The 24,704-nt window shown below is 47.0% G+C and overlaps 1 protein-coding gene across 3 annotated transcripts in view; it reads left to right on the top strand.

The window, feature by feature from the left end:
• Positions 1–24,704, top strand: part of ACOT11 (acyl-CoA thioesterase 11) — a 70,752-nt gene that overhangs the window by 531 nt on the left and 45,517 nt on the right. The window contains exon 1 of one of the 3 annotated variants that reach the window (XM_029947782.1): positions 21,905–22,117. The exons of the other annotated variants lie outside the window; for them this stretch is intronic. The gene's annotated coding sequence lies outside the window, so the exon portion shown is untranslated. Of the gene's footprint in view, positions 1–21,904; positions 22,118–24,704 lie in introns of those variants that run through there. 3 annotated transcript variants of the gene reach the window in all.

The raw sequence follows: 24,704 nt of genomic DNA, 5'->3' as shown, positions 1-24,704 counted from the left end.
AGAGCCAGGGGGCAAAGTACTTAGGCCTTCAGAGTGCTGGGGGCCTGGGGAACATACTGGTGCCTTGAAATGCCTACCCCTATATCTCAGGGCCTTTGGGAGCACAGTGGGGTGGTCTCTGAGGTGAAGAGAGGTTTGTGTGCAGGTGTGGGGTGTCCGTGGCAGCTGCCACAAGGCTGACGGCTGGGAGGTAATTAACAATGGTAATCACACCTGTCATGACATCATGAAGCTCACGGATGGGCCTGGGGATCACAGCTCGTGGGGAAGGCAGGATCATTTGTCAGCAGGCAGCAGGTCAGTAGTGGGGACCCTAGTGTCTCCATGTGGGGTGCTGGCTGCCATCTTGGGCCGGGGCAGGGCAGGTGAGGCTGGGTTCAGACCCTGAACGGCTCCAGACTTTGCAGTGTTTGATGATGATAGGTCTGAGTTGGGAGATCTTGACAAATCATCTAGTGTCATGAATGTGCTCAGGAGCCCTGGGCAGGGGGTGCTGATGGGGGCATAGGTTGTAGGGCTCTAGGCATCCCCTCCTTGCTCCAAACTTCTCTCTAAATGGAAATTTTCTTTCTTTTTTTAAAAAATATTTTATTATTTATTTTTGAGAGAGAGAGCATGCCAGCAAGGGAGGGACAGAGGGAGTGGGAGACAGAGGATCCAAAGTGGGTTCTGCACTGAGAGCACAGAGCCTGATGCGGGGCTTGAACTCACAAACCATGAGATTGTGACCTGAGCTGAAGTCTGATGCTTAACCGACTGAGCCACCCAGGCATCCCTAAATGGAAATTTTCTTATTGTTGATTGTATATTAATATTTTTTAAAATGTGTATTTATGGGGCACCTGGGTGGCTCAGTCAGTTAAGTGTCTGGCTTCGGCTCAGGTCACGATCTCATGGTTTGTGGGTTTGAGCCTGGAGCCTGCTTCAGATTCTGTGTCTCCCTCTCTCTCTGTCCCTCCCCTGCTCGCACTGTCTCTCAAAAATAAATAAAAAACATTAAAAAAATTGAATGTGTATTTATTTTTGAGAGAGAGAGAGAATGGGGGAGGGGCAGAGAGAGAGGGAGACACAATCTGAAGAAGACTTCAGGCTCTGAGCTGTTAGCACAGAGCCCGATGTGGGGCTTGAACTCAGGAACCGTGAGATCATGACTTGAGCCGAAGTCAGAAGCTTAACAGGAAGCTTAACCTACTGAGCCACTGAGGCTCCCCTACATTAGTATTTTTAAATCTTAATTTAATTTCATTTTTTCATGAGTATTTTTTAAAACTTTGTTTAATTGGATACACAGAACAGGGGAGAGGTGCAGAAGGAAAAAAGAGAGAGAGAGGGAGAGAGAATCCCAAGCAGGCTCCATGCTGAGTGATGTGGAGCTCCATCCCACAACCTTAGTATCATGACCTGAGCATAAATCAAAGTCAGATGCTCAACTGACAGGGCCACGCAGGCTCCCCCATTGTCGGTTAGGAGTATTGAGAATGAAATCCAAACAATACAGAGGAAGCACAGTTTTCCACGGTCCTATTCCCCACACACAATCTCCGTTAAGATGTGGTCTATGTTCCGTTTCCCAGGGCCCCCAAAGCCACCACCCAGGTCCCTGCCAAGGTCCTGCCCTTCTGTGGGCTATCCCACTGGTCTCCCAAGAAACCGTTTATTTTACTTAAATATAGTTTGATGCTTTTCCTTCCAGGTGTGGTCAAACTCAAGGAACGTGTTCCTACCTGTCTCCTCCTGGCGCTGGTTTCTAGGGTAGCCAGCCACTTTCATTCAGTAAGCTCAGGGAAAAGCCAGTGTCCCAGCTTCTACTGGTTTTTATTTTATTTTATTTTTGTGCGACCAAAAGCGGAGGCTGGACTGTGTTTAGATGGGCCCTAAGCATATACATACGATGGCTTGGAGGCCTGGGACAGGGCTGGGGTGGAAGGGAGAGGCCGACTCCCCAAATTGCCTGAGAAGCCAACGGGAACTGAGGGTTGTGCTCGGGGAGCTGGGCAGAGGGGTGGGGAAATCAAGGCACAGTTCGTGGATGTGGGTGCAGGCATGTCTCCCTGTCTGCATTTCCCCTTGCCTGCCTGCTGTAGTTGCAGATTGTTGCCATGAACACTCTTGGCCCGTCTCTCCACCCCTCTTGCCTGTTCCTCATGGGGGGAGGAGGTGTGACCCATCTGACTGATAAAATGGCAGGGAGCCTGACACCCTTGGGCCAGGTTAGTGTGGGGCAAAATCTCTGCTTTAATGGGTGGTGAATTTGGACCTGGGGGGTGTTTGTTACTTGATGCCTCATATCAAATTATCCTACCATGAAGTGGCATAAAACCATCCTCCAGTCTGCTCACAGACTCTGTGGATCACAGACTCTGGGGACATTAGGCCAAGCATTAAAAATTTTTTTTTAAATATGTATTCTTGAGAGACAGAGAGAAAAGGAGAGAGTGAGCACAAGTTGGGGAGGGGCAGAGAGAGAGAAGCAGGCTCCAGGCTCCCAGCTGTCAGCACAGTGCTATGTGGGGCTTGAACTCATGAACCGTGAAAATATGACCTGAGTTGAAGTCAGACGCTTAACTGACAGAGCCACCCAGGCACCCCAAGGCCGGGCATTGCTTATTTGGAGTCTCCTCAGGTGGCATACAGGCAGCCTCTGGAGCAGTTCTCTCTTCTTTGGTGTTGTGGTTGGGGTGTATGCCAATCACTGGGTGGCCCCCCTCCCCATTCCCCCATCTCATCCCTCCATCAATTACACCGATTTTTCCCTCTGACCCTCCTGGAGGCTTCTGTCCCCATGGTGCAGCAGTGATGATAGAGCTTCCGTCCCTGCCCCCAGGAGACCTGTAGGTTTGTAAGAGGAGCGTGGCTTGAGACACACGGAGGAGGATGGCTGATGACGAGGGCTTTGCAGACATGTCCTGTCCTGGGCCCTGAACTCTTGGTACACGCTACTTCACCACAGTCTCACCTTAGGGGCATTTGGGAGGTGGCAGCGGTGGTGGTGAGGGAAGAGGGGTGGGTCAGGATCGGGCCAGGACTGAGGACCAGGCAGTGGAAAGAGCTCCCATTAAGCTTCCTGTGGTAGCCAGCCTTCAAGATGGCCCCGGTGACCCACATGGCCTGCAGGGTGGCCCCATATAGACAACAGAATTAGACAAAAGTGATAAGGTGGCTCACAAGAAGGGATCACAAAAGGCGTTGCAGCTTCTGCTTTGGGTCCTTGGCTCTCTTGCTCTAGGGGAAGCCAGCTGCCATGCTGTGAGAGCCCTGGGGAGAAGCCCACATGGGGAGGAGTCAGGGCCTTTGGCCAATAGTTAGTACCACCTGCCAGCCACATGAGTGGGTCACCTTGGAAGCAGATCCTTGGGCCCAGGCAAGCCTTCAGGGGACCATGGTCCCGGCCAACATCTGGCTGCAACCACGTGAGACGCCCAAGATGGGAATTGCCCAGCTTCTTGACCTGCAGAATTGGTGAGCATAATGAAATCCCGTGTTGTGTCACTAAGTTTTGGTCTAATTTGTTACATAGCATTTGATAACAGATACACCCATCTCCAAATACTCCGGAGAGAGAGAGATCTTGTGAAGAAGATGGTGGGAGGCAGGTAAAAGGAAATGGAAAGATAGATCTCTCACATCCCCTCCTGAAGCTGGGGAGAAACCCAGGACCTGATCAGTCTGGAGCCCTTCAACATGGCATTCTCCAATGCTGGGTTAATGCAAGAAAGAGTTCTGACAGGTTTTCCATGGTGAGAGGGGTGGGAACTCATAGCATAATTAGGCTATAACTACCTTGTCACAAAGAATATGTAGACTTGGTGAGGGATTTCAACAGGAAACTCATTTTTGAGGTGTGGAATGTGTCTGATTTTTTAGGTGCATGGGGAGGGAGCAAAGTGCTACCATTTCCAGGACCTGCCTGTCTCACTAAGGGATCCACACTTCCTGCCCCTTCTCGGCACACAACCTGGCAGGAAGAAAAATGCCTTTGACTTAGAGGATGCCAGGGGCTGGGGAGTTCACAAGACTCAGAAGGGGTTGTGAGGCACCTGGGACTCAACGGGATGAGGGGGAAGGGAGGGCAGAGGCCTGGGTTTCAGGAGGGTGGTGGGGTTTAGAAGCCAGACAGAGAAGAAAAGCATTTGATAAAAAGCCATTCTACTAGAAAAATATTTGAAAATCATCCATGTACTTGAACTCCCTGAGGCCACCTATACCCTTATGTTATAGAAGAATGGAGAATGGGGCGGGGTGCCTTAAGTTATATTTTTCCCACAAGCAGATCCGGAGAGGAGGATTTAAATGCACGTCTGTTTGAGGGGTGATCCCAGGAAGCAGAGAAAGGAGAGGGGCAGTGATGGGGCAGGGAAGGCAGCCAGGAAAAGATGTGTTTTCAGGCCAGCCACTTCTGTGGGCAGCCAGACAGAACAGGCCCAGCTTGCCATGCCACCCATGGGGTCAAGAAGCTGGCATTTATCCTCAGCTCCCATGGGGCGGTGGCTGGAGCTGCTCCTGGACCCTCCTGGCCTGTCCCCACCCCTGCCCCTGGGCAGGAAGAAGCCTGGGGAGAGTTGGGCGCAGGCTTTGAGTTTGTCCTAAAGTGAGCAGGAAGGGATGGGGCTGGGGCCCTGGCACCTCTGTAGATAGTGCAGGGGCCTCTCACCGTGTCCCCAGCCTTGGAGGCCTTTCCTGTGCCCAGGCTCCTGATTGGCAGGCGACAGACTGGGGGGAGGATGGTTAGGTCCAGATGGGAGGCCTGGAGAGTGGTGTTGGATGCCTGTTGGGGAAGGGGCTCGGGTGGAAAGTGAAGAGGAATTGGTTCCAATCCTGACGCGACCCCTCACTGTCTGTGTAATCTTCATCAGGCTTATCTCCTTTCTCATCCTCAGTTTCCTTAGTTGCAAAATGGGTACTCCCTACTCTGCCTACCTTGAATGCTTAGGACATTGCAGTGGGTATTCGTAGCTTTGCCTCGAAGCCCTCCCTCCATTCCCCCGTTGTCTGGTAACATTTGGGGATCCCATCTGCCCCTGCTCTTGGCCTAAGTGGCTTGGGTATGTCTTGGGTAGGTCCCCCATGGATCCAGTCAGCCTGAGTGTGATACCCCCAAGCCATGGTGATTGATTGGTTCAGAAGTGGGTATGTGCCCTGAGCCCATCCAATCAGGGCAAATCCCATCATAGGAGCCCTTGGAAAAGCTTGTCTTAGGGGGCGCCTGGGTGGCTCAGTCAGTTGACTGAGCCCAATATCAGTTGACTTCAGCTCAGGTCATGATCTCCTGTCTGTGCCGACAGCTCAGAGCCTAGAACCTGCTTCTGATTCTGTGTCTCCCTCTCTCTCTGCTTCTCTCCTGCTCATGCTCTGTCTCTCTCTCTCTCAAAGATAAATAACCATTAAACAAAATTAAAAAAAAATTTAAACGGGGGACTGGAAGCTGAAAGGAAGAGAAACTCATCACCAAGTGGAACTTTAGAAGGAAGCCAACACATGGGCGAGAGTGAGAACAAGAGATAGAGAAAGGCAGGTCTTAAATGGCTTTGCTTGAGCCCCTGAATCAAGCTGTGCCTGAAGCTGCCCAGTACCCCTTGACTTGTAGTAATGTGAGCCAATACACTCCCACTGCTGAAACTTGCTTGTGTTGGACTTTCTGTCCCTTGCAACAGAAAGATTTTTGTGGGGCTCAAACTCATGACCCTGGGATCAAGAGTCATATGCCCCACTGCTGAGCTAGCCAGGTGCCCCACGACAGAAGGATTTTTAACGGAAGTACTGGACATGAGTTGATGTGAGCTGGGGGTTGAGAAGCAAGTCTCAAGTTTTGTTGCTGTTGTGGTTTTTTAAGAGTGTTTGAGACCACCCAGTCCTAGACCACAGGAATGCCCTGGAGTATTGATTGAATAGATGAGCAAACAAATCATCTAACTGTTATCCCCTGTTATCACTTTGGTGAATGGCATGAGAGGAGGCTGGAAGAGGGATGTTGGAGAATTTTTCTTTTCCCCCTAAAGTTGGAGAGACTGTCAGGCTTGTGTTGTGGGGTTGGCCAAATCCTGCAGTCAGTAAGGGGCTGAGGAAGGGTGAGAAGGGCCAGGCCAGAGTCCTGGGGAGAAGGCCTGAGAGAGGAAGTGAGAGGCCCCAGCAGGGAGTCCCAGGGCTTTATCTCAGATCTCTGAGCCCAGCCGCCTCTCTCCAGTACCGGAAGAAAGAGGGGCCTGGAACGTGGGGGAAAGATTGGGCTCTTCACCCAGCAGCCAGTTCAAGTGATTGTTCTGGTGACAGCCTGTGTCACTCTGCCTGCCTCACCTGGTTGTGAGCAGACACCTATCTCACCGTGTCCCCAGTGCCTGCCTGGCACAGACGTGGCACCAGGGCAGATTCATGGGATGAAGACCAGTGGGAATGACATTTGTGATAGAGTCCCAAGTGTGTGCCCCCTCTCCTCCCATCCATCTTCTTATCAGTGCTCACTTCCTTCTCCTCTATGGCACAAAGCCTATTTGCATTCCCTAAGCAGTAGGTTATATTCTTGTAAGCAAAGGGAGGTTATATTCTCAGAAGCCCACCAACTGCAAGCAAATGAGAACCCACTTCCCCTGAAGCAGATGGCCCTGGGGATGTGGGGATTAGCCCGCCTCTGCCCTTTGCCAGCTGTGTGGCCCTTGGGCAAGTGTTTTGGCTTCTCCAAGCCTCAGTTTCCTCATTTGTAGAGTGAAGATAATACATTCTTTGTAGGGCTATGTGGAGATTAAATAGCGTACATGGAAAAACTGTACACAGTGCTTGGCATCGAGTTGGGTGCAATAAAAGAGCCTTAATTCCCTTTTTCCAGCCTCCACCAATTGATTAAGAAACTGTCTGTGGATTCCATCTGACCCCACATGCCCACATGTGTGCACGTCCATGTGTGAAATGTGCACATGCACTGTGCTTAGGGTGCACAAAGCATGCTATGTTTGTGAGCATGTGTTTTTGTGTGTGTAAACAGAAATGTGTGTATACATGTGTGTGCTGGTCTGTGCATACGAGTGTGCGAGTGTGCACGTGTGGCTTCCCAGCACTGTTAGTGCGAAGCATAATTATGCTTTATGTCAGCGGCAGCAGATCCGTTCCCCCAGCCATTAAGCTGCCTCCCCCCTCATCTGGGGGCAGGGCAGAGCTGCAGCCTCAGTGCCTTCCCTTCCCCATCTCTGCATGCAGCATGAGCACCCGGCCACCCCCCTCTCTCACCATATGCCTGTCTTTTACAGTTCTTTGGTGCGTGGTGCTCATTGAGTGGCTAATTAGCTAAATGAATTAATTGACATCCATACGTGTAATTAGCAAATGGTTATAAGCAGCTATTCTCCTTGGGACGTCTACAATTTCTAGGGGTCGGATGCTGGGGGGCGGGGAGGGTGCTTTAGGGAGTAAATAGAATGGCCAGTGTGAGTGCTGAGGAGCTGCCTGGGGGCTCCACATGCCCCACAGCCTGGCTGTGGGGGCAGAAGGCCTGGGAAGCACGGAAGAGGTGCCCATGAACAGGACAGGGGGAAACCACCTAATGGCCTAAGGCCCTGGGAATCAGGAGGTCTGGGTTCTGGTCCCATTCATGCGACCTTCTCTGTGACCTTGGGTAAGTCTCTTTCCCCCTCAGGGCAGGGGTCTCTGCTTCTAAGGGAGATGGGTGGATGCAGCTGGTCATTAGGACTCTCCCATCTTTGATATTCTTCCTTACCTTAAACCAAACTTCCTAACAACAAACAGGGCTGTGTAGAGAAGGGGTGATGTGCCACCATTTCTCTGTTCCAGAGCGCAACACCACCATGCTCTCTCACAATTGTAGAGTGTAGTACATACTTGTCTTCTGTTCCAAATGCCCTTGTCCACCTTCTCTGCCTCTAAGGTCATCTAGAACAGCCCGGTCCAACAGAACTTTGTAAATGAGGGAAATGTCCTATATCTGTGCTGTCCCATAGGGGAGCCACTAGCCACATATAGATACTGAACCCTTGAACTGTGACTAGTATAACTCAGGAATAGGATTTTAAATTTATTTAGTTTTGTTTACATTAAAAAAATTTTTTAAGTTTATTTTTGAGAGAGAGCTCCCATAAGTGGGGGAGGGGCAGAGAAAGAGGGAGACACAGAATCCCAAGCAGGCTCCAGGCTCTAAGCTGTCAGCACAGAGCTTATTGAGGGGCTCGAACCCACAAACTGTGAGATCATGACCTGAGTGGAAGTTGGATGCTTAACTGACTGAGCCACCCGGGCGCCCCAAATGTATTTACTTTTATTTAAGTTTCAATAGTCACATATGGCTAGTGACTATTATGTCGGACAGCACAGCTCTAGATCCTTTAAGATCCGGTTCATTCACTTACTCTTTTATGAATTCATTAATTTGCCCATCAAATGTTTATTGAGTGCCCATGGCTAGGCATTGTGGAGGCTGTTGAGACTAGATCCCTGCCTTCAGGACGCATTTATAGTGGGAGGAGATAGAGAGGAGAGAGAAAAACAAGTAGACAAAATAATTGGAAATTATAAGAAGTATGAAAGAAATCGACTAAGGATTGAGAGAATAGAAAGTCTAGGGGAGACCTTCTTTAGATGCGGTCCTCAGAAAATGGGTCTCTGAGAAGGGATCCTTTAAGTAGGGACGCAAGAGCTGAGAAGGAGCCCACCGAGGAGGAAGGGTAGGGTGCAGCAGGTCCTGAGGGGGAGAGGCGAGTGCGAGGGTGGGGCAAAAGGAGTGCCGGGGCGCGGCCAGGAAGTGAGGGGCGGGGCCTGGCGCGGAGGCTGAGGGGAGGACTCCGCAACCACAGCCAGGCAAGGCAGTGAGGGGCTCCAGGCAGCGTGAGTGCACCCCTCCTGAAGCTGACATGGCTACTACGAAGGGGAAGTGGAGGAGGCTTTGAAGGAAGCCAGAGATGGTGGCCTAGGGGCGGGGCCCTGGCCAGGGTGGTGGAAGCCAGGAGAGCCCGTGGGCGCCTCCACCAGGAAGCTTTCCCTGGCTCCCCAAGATGGACTAGGCACCCCTCTGGGATTATTCCGCCCCCACACCCAGCTCTGTCACAGCACTATCACCTCTGCTCATTCATTGCTTGTTCTAGGGGACCCCACCATATGTGGACCTTTCCCCACGGGACCATGTCTGATTCTGTGGTCCCACGTGGACAAGGGCTCAGGCAGGATAAGCCTCTCCCATGCTCAGCCTGGGTGTCCCCCATCTCCTGGGAAGAGGCTGGCCCAGGAAGCTGGCAGCGGTGGTGGGAGAGGTGGGAGACATGCTCCAGCCCCCCTGCCTCCTCTGCTATCCCTGCTGCCTTGCTTTGCAGCTTAGAGCCTCTCTCTTACATGGCCTCAGCTGACCCTCCCGACAGTCCCGACAACTAGATGGAGCAGTAATCCTTACCTACCCATCTTACCGATTAACAAACAGGAACACAGAAAGGACAAGTGCCTTTGCCCTGGAACAGAGTCTCTCTTTGAGGATAGAGCTTTCCTCCGTAGCTTTGAGTCAGGCATCCTGGATCTGAATGCCAGATGTTAATTTCTTAGCTGTGTGACTTCAGGCAAAGTACTTAACCTCTCTGAGTAAATAAGCATATGAAAAGATACTCTAGGGCATTTGTTGTAAGGGAAATGAAATTAAAACCATGAGCTATTATTACACATCTTTTAGAATGGCCCAAATCCCAAACACTGACAACACCAGACGTTGGTTAGAGTGTGGAGCAGTGCCTCTCCTCCCTGAGGCAGACACCCCATAAATCCCTTTCAACTGCAGCATCACGTTAAAGCCCAGGGTTTCTGGATGATGCACAGAGGTCTCTAAGTCAGGTCCAGATGTGGCTTATCTTAACTTAGGGAAACTAACCAGAGACATGAACATATGATACCTGCTAATGCCCTACCCCCAATAGAAACTGTGGAACTTCTACACAATAATTATAGTAAACGCTCTTATTCAGAAAGGGAAAGAATGAGAGACAAACAGTGGTCAGCGGCTCCTGGCCGTTCTGAACTTCCATTAGGCAGACATTTTTAGGGCCCTCTTCTACAGAGGTGAAAAATAATCTTTGGGGAGGCCCAGGTTCTCCTCCCTGGGGGCAGCTCCTTTATGCATTGTTCTCTGAGGCCTCTGCAGGGCTCTATGAGGACGTCCCTCTCCCATGATCCTCCTTGGCCCCCCCTGAAGATAATGTTGGGGAATAGACCTGGATGGGGTCAGTCACCTTTCTGCCCACAGATGGCTAGAGACCCAGGCGCCATTTTATTACCTGATTGTTACCGTCTCTTAGCCCAAGCTGGTAGTCCTTCTGAGACTAGAACTCTCTTGCAAATTTAGCTGGCTTCTTGTCTGTTTGTTTCTGGTCAGTTCCATATGCCATTAAGCCACACCCAGAGTTCTTTTCTAGATATTCTTAGATTTGCTATGCTTCTCTGTTTTCTCGCTCCCACACATCCTCGGTTTAAATGTGGGTGTCTGGGGCCAGCGTGCTTTGCTGGGTGTGCTGGTTGTTGTTCTGTTGTCTCTGAGCTCCAGGTTTACTTGTGTATTTTGGTTTGTGTTGACTGGAACTCAGCAAACCGTCACTTTGCAGGTGTCCTTGCCTGATGGTTTCCTGTTGGGTTCTTCCAGGGGGAGAATTGGCAGGAGATGAAAAGGTGGCAGAAGGGGAAACAGGACTTTCTAATTTCAGCACCGGCTAGCATCCTTCCAAGGAGCAAAGAACAGTGGTAGCTGTGGCTTTCAGCTTCTTTTGGCTCTCTCAGCTCTGGACACATCACGGCCCCTCCAAAGTTTCAGTAGCAGCCAGCCGCGCCTCTTAGTGGTGCAAAGACTGGTCCCCCAGTGGTCCCATCCCCAGCCACTTGGTGTCCCTCTCAGATGTCCACACACCAGCCTGTGGTCCGCCGCTGGCAGTCTGAGTAGCAGCCAAGTGGGGTCCCTCAAGCCTTAGTTCGGGTAACTGTACCTCTTCCTTTTCATTCCCCAGCCCTAAAGATAGTAGCTGCTTTGGCAATTACTACTAGCTGATTCCTTCATCCCCAGAAGCGGTGGCTGCTCCTTGTCGTTACTAATATCTGGGTTATATCAGCCTTCTCTTTTTGTTATTTTAGACTTCCAACCCTATGTAACACCAATTCCCTGAATGAAATCTTGAGACTCCTGGTGTGGCTTCTGTTTTCCTAACTAGACCAGAGACAGTGGGAGAGCCATATATCTAGTTCCCTTTTCTGAGCTGTTTTGTCCAGTTGAAAGATTTACTGGGCGCCATGCCTTTAACTGGACCTTTACTGTGACACTGACACCGTGATGCGCTTAGGGGTCTTAGCCAGGGGGTGATGGCCGTGCTTTTGTTTTCACTTAGCCTCTTTACTCAAAATTCTTCTCGGTTTCATCTTTTATAGATTGGGATTGAGAAGCAATCTTGAAAGTCCCTGAGTGTCTTGGCTGTTTCTGTTCCATTTCATTCTTACTTTCAAACCAGATAATTCTTCTCTTAAAGCAGATCTTTCTTGGAGTACCTTGCCAAAGAGAGCTAACTGCAACCAATGCACGCTACTAATGTTCTATTTCCAACCTCTTTCATTGAGCTACAAGTTTATTAGATCCATGAACTGCCCTCCTACTTACTGCAGGACATGGTTTCACTAAATGTTTCATCACTGCTTCCAATAACTTATTTGCTCCTCCCTGTTCTAGTGCTAAGTCAATGCCACATATTTTGAGTTGTGTTACAATAGCATCCCACTTATGGTACCAATCTCCGTGTCAGTTGGGAAAGGCTAGATTATGAAGAGGTAACAAATATTCCCATAGTCTCAGTGGTTTTCCCCAACAAAGCTTTATTTCTCACTCATGCCAGTGTGTCCATCATAGGCCAGCTAGGGGCTCTACTCCATGTTCTCATTCCAGAACTCTATTGAATGCTGCACATCACCATGGGGGAGATAAAGGGAAGAGGTAAACCATGCACTGACCCTTAGAGCTTCCAACTAAAAGAAAACATGTAACCTGGGCAAAGCAAGTCACATGACCTAACTTCAAAGGGGTCAGGCATATGCAATTCTATAGTGCATCTAGGCGGAGAACAACACTAATACCAGTAACCCAAAGAACAACTAAACCAAATTGGAATAGGAGAACGGAAGGTTCTCTGAAGAAAAAAAAGCAGATCCAATAAAGCATCTGATATGATGGAGCAGTGATAGAGATAACCACAGTGTATAAAGAGCATGGAGAGGTGAACCTGTCCAGATCTGAGTGAGAATAAATTAAGGAAAATATGCAAGAAGTAATTAGAAAACAAAATAATTACAAACTCTAGGAAAAACAAACAGCTCTGTAAGAAAGGAAATGTAAGAGTACCCAACTGCCTCTGGAAAACTGATATTCCCCCTAGCTGATAATAATGTAAACTCTGTATATTAGAATCAACCTGTAGTCAAAGCTTTGAAGATTTAGTTATGGTCACAGGATAGAATTTAATGTTAACAACCTTGACAATTAAAAAATTCATACAGGGAAGCTGAGAGGTAGAAGAAGGAGAAGAGAGCTGAATGGGAAATTAAAGGCCCTAATATCCTCATTTTACACGGTGGGATATCAAGCCGTACTGTCTATAGATTATGGAACAACAGAAAAAGTGTGTGTGTATTACTTGACTTTACAAAGGTCACCACAGATGGGATTCTGTTGGGGGTGGGGGGAGAGAAGAATGATGGCGGTGGTATATGTTAATTAATCACCTGTCATGGAAAGACACCACTCGATACTGTTTAAAACTGATAAAGTGGGAAACTGCTGTATAAGCACATTATTTATAAAATTGTAGGTAACTAGGAGAAATCGCTAAAAGAATGAAAAAGTGGGTGCCTCCTGGGAGCAGGACTGGTGGTCAGGAGGAGGGTAGAGTACAATTGCCTTTCATTATAAGTCTTTCAGTACTGTTTACTTTTCAAACCATATGGATGAATAGATTTCTTAGGTTAAAAAAATCATTAAAATACAATTATGTTTTAAAAAGGGCTTTTACAAACAAATGAAACTGAAGATCAGGGAAATTAAGGAACATGCTCAAGGTCATGGAGCTTAGTTGGATTCAAACACATGTTCTTTGATTTTCAGTCTAGGGTTCATTTCACTTGCTTATGCAGCAATTTAACAAACATTTATTGAGTGCCTACTTTGGATATGATGTCAGGTGCAAGGGCCACGACACATTAAGTCCTGTACTGGTCATAGGTGGCACACAGTCTACGCAGAGGGACAGACACTTCCCCAGTCCTTCCAATGCAATGTGCTTACATGATCAAGTGTGCAAAATTTGAAACCATATGCTATTTTAACTAGCATCAGTAGAGACTGCTGCCCCTTTCCACTTTGAATTCCTCATGGTAATACTTCCAGTTGTGTCGGGTGACGTGGACTTCTGTGAGGCGACTACAGGGAAGTTGTGTTGGAACTCCATGTAGTGTGGGTTTAGTGGGATATATTTTTGTAGGTCTCAGCCATTTCTATGCACGATTAAGTTATTGCTAGCCATGCTAGTGTATGAATGAAATAATGATAAATGTTCAAGAGGCACCTAGATAGCTCAATTGGTTGAGTGTCTGACTTCAGCTCAGGTCATGGTCTCATGGTTTGTGGGTTCAGGCCACTCTGACAGTGCGAAGCCTGCTTGAGATTCTCTGTCTGCCTTTCTCTCTGCTTCTCCCCTACTTGTGGTTTTGCTCTCAAATATAAACATTAAGGGGCGTTTTGGTGGCTTAGTCAGTTGAGCATCTGACTTTGGTGCAGGTCATAATCTCACAGTTTGTGAATCCAAGCCCTGCATCAGGCTCTGTGCTGGCAGCTCAGAGCCTGGAGCCTGCTTTGGATTCTGTGTCTCCCTCTCTCTGTGCCTCTCCCTCACTCACACTCTGTGTCTCAAAAATAAATAAACATAGGGGCGCCTGGGTAGCTCAGTTGGCTAAGCATCCAACTTTGGTTCAGGTCATGATCTCGTGGTTCACAGGTTCGCGCCCTGCGTCAGGCTCTGTGCTGACAGTTAAGAGCTAGGAGCCTACTTCCTGGATTCTGTCCCCCTCTCTCTCTGCCCCTCCCCCACTCGTTCTCTCTCTGTCTCTCTCTCTCTCTCTCTCTCTCTGTCAAAAATAAATAAAACATTAAAAAAATTTTAAAGGAGATTTTATAAAATAAATATTAAAAAAATTTTTTTTAATGTTTTTTATTTATTTTGGGTACAGAGAGAGATAGAGCATGAGAGGGGGAGGGGCAGAGAGAGAGGGAGACACAGAATCTGAAGCAGGCTCCAGGCTCTGAGCTTGCTGTCTGCACAGAGCCCGATGCGGGGCTCGAACCCACAAACGTGAGATCTGCCTTGAGCCGAAGCCAGCCGTTCAACCGACTGAGCCACCCAGGGGTCCCAATAAATATATTTTTTAAAGCCTCCCACAAAGGTAATATATTGATGACTTTGCTGTCAAATTCTACCAAACATTTAAGGAAGAAGTAAAATCAATTTACAAACGCTTCCAGAAACTGAAGAAAAGGGAGCACTTCCCAGCTCACTTTTCAAGCCCAGCATTACCCTGGCATCCAAACCAGATAAAGGCATTCCAGGGAAGGACATCTGCAGAACAATATCATGAACAGAGATGTAGAAATTCTTAAAAACATTGTTTTAATATTTACTTATTTTTGAGAGACAGCACAAGCGAGGAAAGGGCAGAGAGAGAGAGAGAGAGACAGACAGACAGACAGACAGACACAGAATCTGAAGCAGGCTCCAGGCCCTGAGCTGTCAGCACAGAGCCCAATGTGGGCTTGAACCCATGAACTGTGAGATCATGACCTGAGTTGAAGTCAGATAATCAACTGAGCCACCCAGGCACCCTGAGATGCAAAAAATTTAACAAAAATGTATGTATGTATGTATATATTTTTTAAAGATTTAATTTCTTGGGGCACCTGGGTGGCTCAGTCAGTTGAGCATCTAACTTTGTTTCAGGTCATGATCTCATGGTTCATGAGTTTGAGCCCCACATTGGGCTCTCTGCAGTCAGTGTAGAGACTGCTTTGAATTCTCTGTCCCCTTCTCTCTGCCCCTCCCCCCCAACATAAGTAAGCATTAGAAAAAAAATTTACTTTTTAAAGTAATCTCCACACCCAATGTGGAGTTTGAACTCACAACCCCAAAATCAAGAGTCACACACTCTACTGACTGAGCTAGCTACATGTTCCGCTTAACAAAATTTTAACAAATCAAAACCCACAATATATAATGTTTTATTTATTTTTGAGAGAGAGAGAGAGAGAGACAGCGTGAGCAGGGGAGGGTCAGAGAAAGAGGTAGACACAGAATCTGAAGACAGGCTCCAGGCTCTGAGCTGTCAGCACAGAGCCTGATGTGGGGCCCGAACCTACAACCGTGAGATCATGACCTGAACTGAAGCCAGACGTTCAGCCAACTGAGTCACTCAGGCACCCAAAAACCCATGTATATAAAAAGTAAAGAACATTGTTATGCAATACATATTATCCTAGGGATGAAAAGCTTTGTTTAACATTTGAAAAATAATCAATGTAATTCACCATATTACCAAATTTAAAGGATAAACCATTTGATCATCTCAATAGATGCAGAAAAAGAATTTGACAAAATTGAACATCCATTCCTGGGAAAAACTTGCAGCAAACTAGAAATAGAGGGAAGAGAACTTCTTCAATCTGATAAAAGGCTTTTACAAAAACCTAATGTCCTAAAGTTATACTTAATGGTGAACATTGGGTGCCTTCTCCCTAAGAGAGAGAAGGACAGGATGTCAGGATCTTACCCATTTGTATTTAAAGTTGTGCTGGGAGTTTCTAGTAAGAGCAATTAGGCCAGACAAAAAAATAAAGGCATAAAGATTGGAAATAAAAAGGTAAAACTATCTTTACCTACAGACAACATATTGTCTTTCAAGAAAAAAATTTTTAAGATTTTATTTTTAAGCAATCTCCTCACCAGTGTGAGGGCTCGAATTCACAGCCCTGAGATCAAGAGTCACATGTTCTACTGACTGAGCCAGCCAGGTGCCCCAGATAATTTTTAAAAATCTACAAAATGCCCCTGAAAGTGAGTTTACTAAGTTTCAGAATATATGCTTAATATTTAAAAAGCAATTGATTTCTGTGTACTGACAACATTCTGATTGAAACTGAAATTTTTATTTATTTATTTTTAAGTTACTTTGTTTCTGAAAGCAGAGAGAAAGATCGAGAGTGTAAACAGGGGAGGGGCAGAGAGAGAGAAAGTGAGGATTCCAAGCAGGCTCTGCATGGTCAGTACAGGGCCTGACTTGGGGCTTGAAGTCACGAACATGAGATCATGACCTGATCTGAAATCAAGAGTGAATGCTCGACTGACTGTGCCAGCAAGGCGCCCCGACTTTTTATTTATTTTTAACTAACCTCTACCTTCAACGTGAGGCTCACACTCATGACCCCCTGAGATCAAGAGTCACATGCTCCGCAAACTGACCCAGCCAGCAGCCCCTGAAATTTTGAAGTCCATTTTTTAATAGTATAAATATATGAAATACTTAGTAATAAATTTGATAGAAGATGTGTAAGACTTGTAGCTGAAAACTACAAAATATTGCAGAGAGGAATTAATGAAAACCTAAATAGATGGAGAGACATACCATGTTCACGGATCAAAAGACTCATTATTATCATTAATGTCGATTCTTTCCAAATTGATGGATATGACACCATCCCTATCAAAATCTGAGCAAGCTTTATTTTTATTTTATTTTTAGAAATGGACAAACAGATTCTAAAATTTAAATGCAAATGGAAAGGACTCAGAATAGTCGAACTATTTTGAAAAAGAACAAACTATTAGGACTTATGCGATTTGGTTACAAGATTTCTATGTGAGAGTAGTCGGGAAAATGTAGTATTCGCCTAAAGACAGACATGTAGATCAACAGAACAAAGTAGAGAGTCCAAAGATAGATCCGCACCCATATAATCAATTGACTTGACAAAGATGCCAAGGCAATTCAATGGGTAGAATTATAATCTTTTTAACAATTGTGCTGGAACAACTGGATAGACACATGTAAAAAAAAAAAATAAAAAGAACCTCTATATTTAACTCAGGCCAAATATGAAAATTAACTTGGAATAGATTATGATCTAAATGTAAAGGCTTGGGGCACCTGAGTGGCTCAGTCTGTTAATTGTTCAATTCTTGATTTTGGCTCAGGTCGTGATCTCATTGTTGGTTCTTGGGTTCGAGCCCTGAGTCAGACTCCATGCTGATAGTGCAGAGACTGCTTGAGACTCTCTTTCTCTCCTTCTTTCCCTGCCTCTTCACTGCTTGCTCTCTCTGTGTCTCAAAATAAATAAACTACCAAAAAAATTTAATGTTTTTATTTTTTATTTTATTTTTAATGTTTTAAAAATATATTTTTTAATGTTTATTTATTTTTGAGAGACAGAGAGACAGAGTATGAGCAGGGGAAGGGCAGAGAGAGAAGGAGACGCAGAATCGGAAGCAGGCTCCAGACTCTGAGCTGTCAGCACAGAGCCCAATATGGGGCTCGAATCCACTAACCATGAGATCATGACCTGAGCCAAAGTCGGACACTTAACTGACTGAGCCACCCAGATGCCCCCCCAAAAGTATTTTAAAATGTAAAAGCTAAAACCATAAAACTTCTAGAAGAAAGCATAAAAGAAAATCTTAGCCACTTTGGAGTTGGCAAAGATGGTTTTTTGAGAGAGAGAGAGGCAGGGAAAAGAGGCAAAGAGGGAGAAAATCTTAAGCAGGCTGCGTGGGATTTGATCTCATGACTGCAAGATCATGACCTGAGCCGAAATCAAGAGTAGACGCTTCACTGACTGGGCCACCCAGGCAATCCGTGGCAAAGATTTCTTAAGTAGAACACAAAAAGCCTCTGGTATAAAGTAACAAAATTGATGAACTAGACTTCATCACAATTAAAAATCTTTGTTCTTCAAGAGACATTATAAAAATGAAAAGATGGGTCTCAGATTTGGAGAAAATATTTGCAAAACTTATATGCAACAGAGGACTAGTATCTACATATGTATAAACTTATATTTAAAAAAAAATTAAATTGTAGGACGTCTGGCTGGCTCAGTCGGTGGAGCATGCGACTCTTGATCTCAGAGGGTTGTGAGTTTGAGCCCCATGTTGCAGGTAGTGTTTACTTAACAAAAAAAAATTAAAAAAAGAAAAAAATTTAATTGTGGTAAAATATACATAATGTAAAATTTACCATCTTAACTAATTTTAAGTGTACAGTTAAGTATATTCATATTACTGTTCAACCAATCTCCAGGACTTTTTTCTTTTTTGCCAAACTAAAACTACATCCATTAAACAACTGCTCATTTCCTTCTGCCCCAGGCCCTACAACTGCCATTCTTTTTTTTTTTTTAATTTTTAAATGTTTATTTCTTTGAGAGAGAGAGAGAGAGGCAGCATGAGTGGAGGAGAGGCAGAGAGAGAGGGGGACACAGATCCCAAAGCAGGCTCCAGGCTCTGTGGTGTCAGCACAGAGCCCAACCGGGGCTCAAAGAGATCATAACCTGAGCCGAAGTCAGATGCTTCACCAACTGAACCGCCAGGTGCCCTCGGCAAGTGCCACTCTACTTTGTTTCTATGAGTTTGGTTACTCTAGTTTTCTCACATAGTGGGCTCATATAGTATTTGTCTTTTCATGATTGACTTATTGCACTTAGCATATTGTCCTCAAGGGTCATCTATGTTCTAGCATGTGTCAGAATTTCCTTCCTTTTTAAGGTTGAGTATATTCGATTGTATGCATGTACCACATTTTGCTTTTTCATTCATCGGTCGATGGACATTTGGGTTGTTTCTACCTTTTGCCTGTTGTAAACAGTGCTGCCGTGAACATAGGTTGTACAAATATATCTTGGTGAGCCTGTTTTGAATGCTTTTGGTTCTAAAACAAACTCTTATAATTCAATAATAAGACAATCAATCCAGTTTTTTTTAATGGGTAAAGATTTGAATAGACATTTTACCAAGGAAGGTATACAGATCAGTAAGTCAGTATACAAAAAGATGCTTAACAACATTAATGGACAGGAAAATAGAAATGAAACCCACCATGATAAAGCACTGTGAATCCACTGAAATGATTAAGATTCAACTGACTGACCAAGTGCAGGAGCATGAGGAGGAGCCGGGCCTCTCACCTGCCACTCGTGGGAATGTGGACCGACACCGCCATTGGGGGAAACCTTTTGGCAGCTTAAAAATTTTTAAACATACATCTGTCACATGACTTGGCCATTCCACTGCTAGGTATTTACCTAAAAGAAATGACAGTATTTGTCCACACACGGACTTATGTATGAATGCTCATACCAGCTGTATTTGTGTAATAAATAGCCAGCAAACAGAAACAATCCAAAGTCTGTCAATAAGTGACTGAATAACCAAATTGTGCTATAACCATAAATGGGATTCTACTCAGCAATAAAAAGGGACAAATTATTGGTGTATGCAATATACATATGAATTGCAGAATAATTATGCTGAGTGAATGAGGCCAGACAAAAAAGAATGCATACTGCAGGATTCCATTTATATAGCCTTCTAGAAATGCAGTCTAATCAAGAGTGACAGAGGCAGATTCTTGTTTGCCTGGAATGTGGGGGAGGGGCAGTGTCGGGCAGGAGGGAGGGATGACAAAGGGCTACAGGAAGTTTTGGGGGTACCGATATGTTCATTACTTCGATTGTGATGCTTTCATATATATATATATGTGTACACAATATGTATGTCAAAATGTATCAAATTATATGCCTTAAATATGTGCAGTGTATTATATGCAATGATTTCTCAATAAAGCTATAAGACAAAAAAAAATAAATTCAATTAGACCCATGAAGAGAAATACTATGTAACAATGAAAATTATGGAAAGATATTTATGATAATTGTTGAGAGAGAAAAAAAAGCAGATTACAAAACAGTATGTCCAATATGGTCAATTTTTTATTTTATTATTTTTATTTATTTATTAAAACTTTTAAAAATGTTTATTTATATTTGAGAGAGAGAGACAGTGGGTGAGCAGGGGAAGGGCGAGAGAGATGGAGACAGAAGCCGAAGCAGGATCCAGGCTCTGAGCTGCCAGCGCAGAGCCCAATGCGGTGCTCGAATCCACAAACCATGAGATCATGACCTGAGCTAAAGTCAGACGCTCAACTGACTGAGCTATCCAGGTGCCCCTGGTCACTTTTTAAAAATTATTAATTTATTTATTAAAATTAAAAATTTTTTAAACATTTATTTATTTTTGAGAGACTGAGAGAGACAGAGCGTGAGCAGGGCAGGGGCAGAGAGAAAGGGAGACAGAATCCGAAGCAGGCTCCAGGTTTTGAGCTGTCAGCACAGAGCCCAATGGGGGGCTTGAACCCATGAATCGTGAGATTGTGACTTGAGCTGAAGTCGGACGCTTAACCAACTGAGCCACCCACGTGCCCTGGTCACTTTTTCTTAGATAACTCAAATATCTTTAGCATTCACCATTTGATTATAAAGAGTGTCACATTAAAATCAAACCACAGTCTCTGCCAGCCCAGAGCCATCCTGCCAGGGTAGGAATAGGGTAGGAATTCTCCTTCCCTGCATAGTCCACTGTCCTTTATGTTTCAGGATGTCCCCACATGTGTCTCACTGCACTCAGAAAACATCTCAGATGTTACTTCTTGTTGCGGACATGGGGGTGTGGTGGTCTCTGCCGAGCTGAGGCTCCTGCATTAATATTGCTAGCTGAGCTAGAGATAGGCCCATGTCACTTGTCCGTGTGGCCATGTCATGCATGCCTAGCCCCATGCGTGGGGTGCCCATCATCCCAGCCCTGAGATTCTTGCGCCCTTAGGATGCTCTGAGAAAATGGCCGAAGCAAAGTGACACAGAAAGTGCCCCATCTTGTGACATGGTCAGAGGTCCCCACAGGATTGCTGCTTGGGCCCCAGGGGTGGCAGGATGACAGCTCTCTTTGCTGGCACACTGTCCTTTTCTCCTGGGAGGCATCAGGAGGAGTTCAAGTACCAGCCTCTGTGAGGTGTCAGCCATGGCTGATCCCCACCCCTCCCGCCCTGGTGTGCAATGCATTCTTACTGCCAAATTCCTCCTCCCAAGATTTGGTGTCTTTCAGGGACCACCATCATCCTCTGTCCGGTCCAGGTGAGCATGGATTGCAAATGTAAATACTGATGCAGACTTTTCTGGTCTGCAACCTATGCCCATGGTCATATCATACATTTCATATCACATCATCTTACACCCTATAACATAACATATGCAGATGCACTCAGAGAGGGAGGAGGGGGCCTCCATCTCCCCAGTTGCCAGGTCCACATATTCCAGCTCTAGTCTGGTTGGAAGCACATACCTTAAAATACTAACAGTGATTCTGAGTCAAGAGATCATGGATGGCATTCATTTCCTTTGTTCTTTTCTCAACTGTCCATTTTAATTTTTTTCTATCAGTACTCATCTGGACAAAACAGTGTGTCTGGCTCAGAAGCTGGGTCGCAGCACCCAGCTCAGTGTTTGGCGCGTAGTAGGTGCTCAGTAAAGGTGTGACCGAATAGCAGGTATTACTTTTCAGGACTATGAGGGGCTGACTTAGCAAGAACAGGCAGCGGCTTTTGCGCCCTGGCGCCTGTCCTGCTACACGTGCACACCGCCAGCGCCGGCGCCCACGTTTCCGCTTCTGCCGGGCGCCCCGGGACTGACGCCTGGCGGGGCGGGGTGTCTGGCGCCGGCTCGGAGCCCTGGCCCTCTGTGATCGCTGCCGCTGCAGCCCGGGCCGCCCCACCCGTACCGGGAGGGGAGGGGACCAGAGTCATTGCGAACTCGCCCTGCTGCTCCCGCCCTCCCCGTGCCTTTCCCTGCCGCCTCCTGCGCCTCCAGCACCCTCCCCCTGCCTCCCCCATCAGGCTCTGCTCTGGGACCTCGCAAGCCCTGTTCTGAGTCTCTCCCAGCGGAGCTGCCTCCCCCAAGTTCCCAGCAGGCTTCCCCGGCCTCCGCCCTGCAAGTGGTTGAGTCTGGAGAGTCCCGCCACTAGCCACTAGGGTAAGACCCCCGGCCCCCCTCCCCTGCTTCCCTGCTTGGGAAAGACTGCACTCCCCAGGATCCCCTACTGCTGGCTTCTCCGTGCACCAAGAACTCTCTCTAGGCAGATCTGCCTCCACCCCGGGGCGGCTAGGGCAAGCCTCTTGGTGCCTGGTGCACTCTAGGTCGGGCAGGCTGAGGCCTGAAGCATCCTGGGATTTGAGTTGAGCTGGGCGGGCCTCTCATTAAAATAGGGGAGGCTGTTCTGGGGAGGGCCTGCCAGCCTCAGCGTCCAGAGGGTGCAGCCAAAGTTGACTCACTTAGGCCCCGGGTGGGTGGGGGAGCCCCAGCCCTTGGTGTGAGTAACCTTCCCCACCAGAGTCCAGTGTGAGGCTGGGTCCAGACCTTCAGCTGCTGGCCCAGGAGTTGGTTCCCGCCCCAGCAGGTGGAGGTGGGGACAGTGGGGCCGGAAGGGCTTGTGTGAGCCCGCTGCTCAGGATGGAGTTTAGGACTGGCTGGACAGGTCCAGTACTCTGCTCATGCACCCCTAATCTGGCGTCCATGGCTTGTGGGCACCGCCGCACACCACCCCATCCCCACAGCCCCCCACCCCCACCCCATCCCACCTCCTGCATCTTCTGTCCTCTGGACAGGTTTGTTTTGTTTTGTTTTGTTTTTTTTTGTGTGTGTTCAAAGTTTATTTCAAGTCACAGAAAATATACAAACTAAGACAACAGAATGAACTGATTCTGTTCTGAGAGGTGATGGGAGTCCTCCACCTGGCACCGATTTGAGTCATTCAGGGGTTAGGATGCAGAAGTCGTCCTTTTTGCAACACTTCAACAAAGTTACAGAATTAATTTCCAGATTTGCTGCCAGGTATTTTTTGAAAACCTTTCAAGGTGCTCCAGTGGATTTCTGTATTTGTTCCTTTTATGACTGTGGACGCCTCTCAGTACTACTTTCTTGGCCTTCAAAGCCTTTGCTTTGGCTTCAGCTTTGGGACAGGCAGGGGCTTCCTTCTTCGCCTTTGGCACCATCTTCATGAAAGGCTCCTCTGGACTGTTGAGCTGGCTTCCCACTGCTTTCTTTGCCCAGCTTCTCCCCAGAAGGCTGTAGTTCTGAGGGGCTCTGGCCTTGGGGCCACGTTGATGTCACCTCCACTTCCTGTCTTGCTGGTATCACCGCCTCCTTCCTTTGTTCCTGCCTCCTGTTCCCCTTCTATTTAACTCAAAACTTCCTTTATTCTGCCATGCCAAACCCAAGGGGCCTCAGGAAGGAACTGGAGTCTTTAGCATGGAGAAAAGGAGAGAATAACATTCCTGCATGCATTCATTCATTCATTCATTCATTCATTCATTAATTCATTCATTCATTCATGTATGCATTCACTCACACATTCCCTTGTTCTTTCACATTCAATTACTCATTTCTTCATTCTCAGGACACTTACTGAGCATCTACTATGTTCAAGGCCCTGAGTGTTTGTTGGGGGCAGGATATTCTGATGAATCAACTCCATCCCTGCTGTCAGCCGGTCAAAGAGGAGAAATTAGCACAAATCAGCCCAACTTAAGAGAAAAAGTAGTATGAGAGAGAAATAAAGGTCTGTGAAGTTGTGTGTGTGTGTGTGTGTGTGTGTTCGCGTGCGTGCATGTGTAGAGGGTGCTGTGAAAAAGAATGGGATTTTCACTTAGGAGGAACTCAGAAGGCTTCCTGGAGGTGGTGCCATTTGAGCCAAGCCTTGTTGGGAACAGGGTTGGGAGGTAGCACTATCAGAGGGCATCAGGGGACAGCAGGAACAAAAGAAACCCCAGGTGTGTGAGGGGACAGTTGGAAGTTCTTTTCATAGCTTGACACTTTTAGAAGAAATAAGTCTGGATGGGGAGGCCTGGGCCCGGTAGAGGACAGGGCATGTGCTCCCAGATGTTCTCTGTCACAGACCAGGGGAGCAGCCATGTTCTGGGTGACCCAGAGCCAGAGTCAGGGGGTAATGGCAAGATCCTTGTGGCCACTAGAGTTCTGTAATTGTTCAGCAGCCTTAGATGGAGGGAGCCCTTCAATCTTGGGTATATGTAAGTGGAGGCTGGGGTAGTAGGTGTGTGTGTGGAGCAGGAGAGACTATAGGGTCTAGCCCCTAATCCCAAGGAGAGGTTCAGCTAGGGCAGTTCTGAAAGTGGGAGTTGGACTGTATGATGTCAGAGGTCCCCTCCTATACCCAGAGAGTCTGTGGGCCTATCTGGGAGGCTATCATGGCAGCAGAGGGAATTCCTGGGAGTCTGGCTAAGTATTCACTCATTCATTCCCTCCTTTGACCCTATGCCCCTTTCTTTTTTTTCCTTCCTTCCTTCCTCCTTCCTTCCTTCTTTCTTCTTCCCTCCCTTCCTTCCTCCTCCCTTCCTTCCTCCTTCCTTCTTCTTTCCTTCTTTCCTCCTTCCTCCTTCCCTCCCTCTCTTCCTTGCTTCCTTCCTTCTTTTCTTCCTATCAATCACTAAACTTGTTCTGGACAGACCCTGTGCTGAGGACCCAGATGACTCCAGTCAACTCCCTGTCCGTGTGAGTTCCAGTCTGATGGGGGAGACAGACCCGTGCCAGACAGTGACAACCC

This window comes from Suricata suricatta, chromosome 8, assembly GCF_006229205.1.
Source record: "Suricata suricatta isolate VVHF042 chromosome 8, meerkat_22Aug2017_6uvM2_HiC, whole genome shotgun sequence".
In the NCBI taxonomy this organism is placed as follows: Eukaryota; Metazoa; Chordata; class Mammalia; order Carnivora; family Herpestidae; genus Suricata; species Suricata suricatta.
This window is presented reverse-complemented; position numbering and strand designations above follow the sequence as displayed.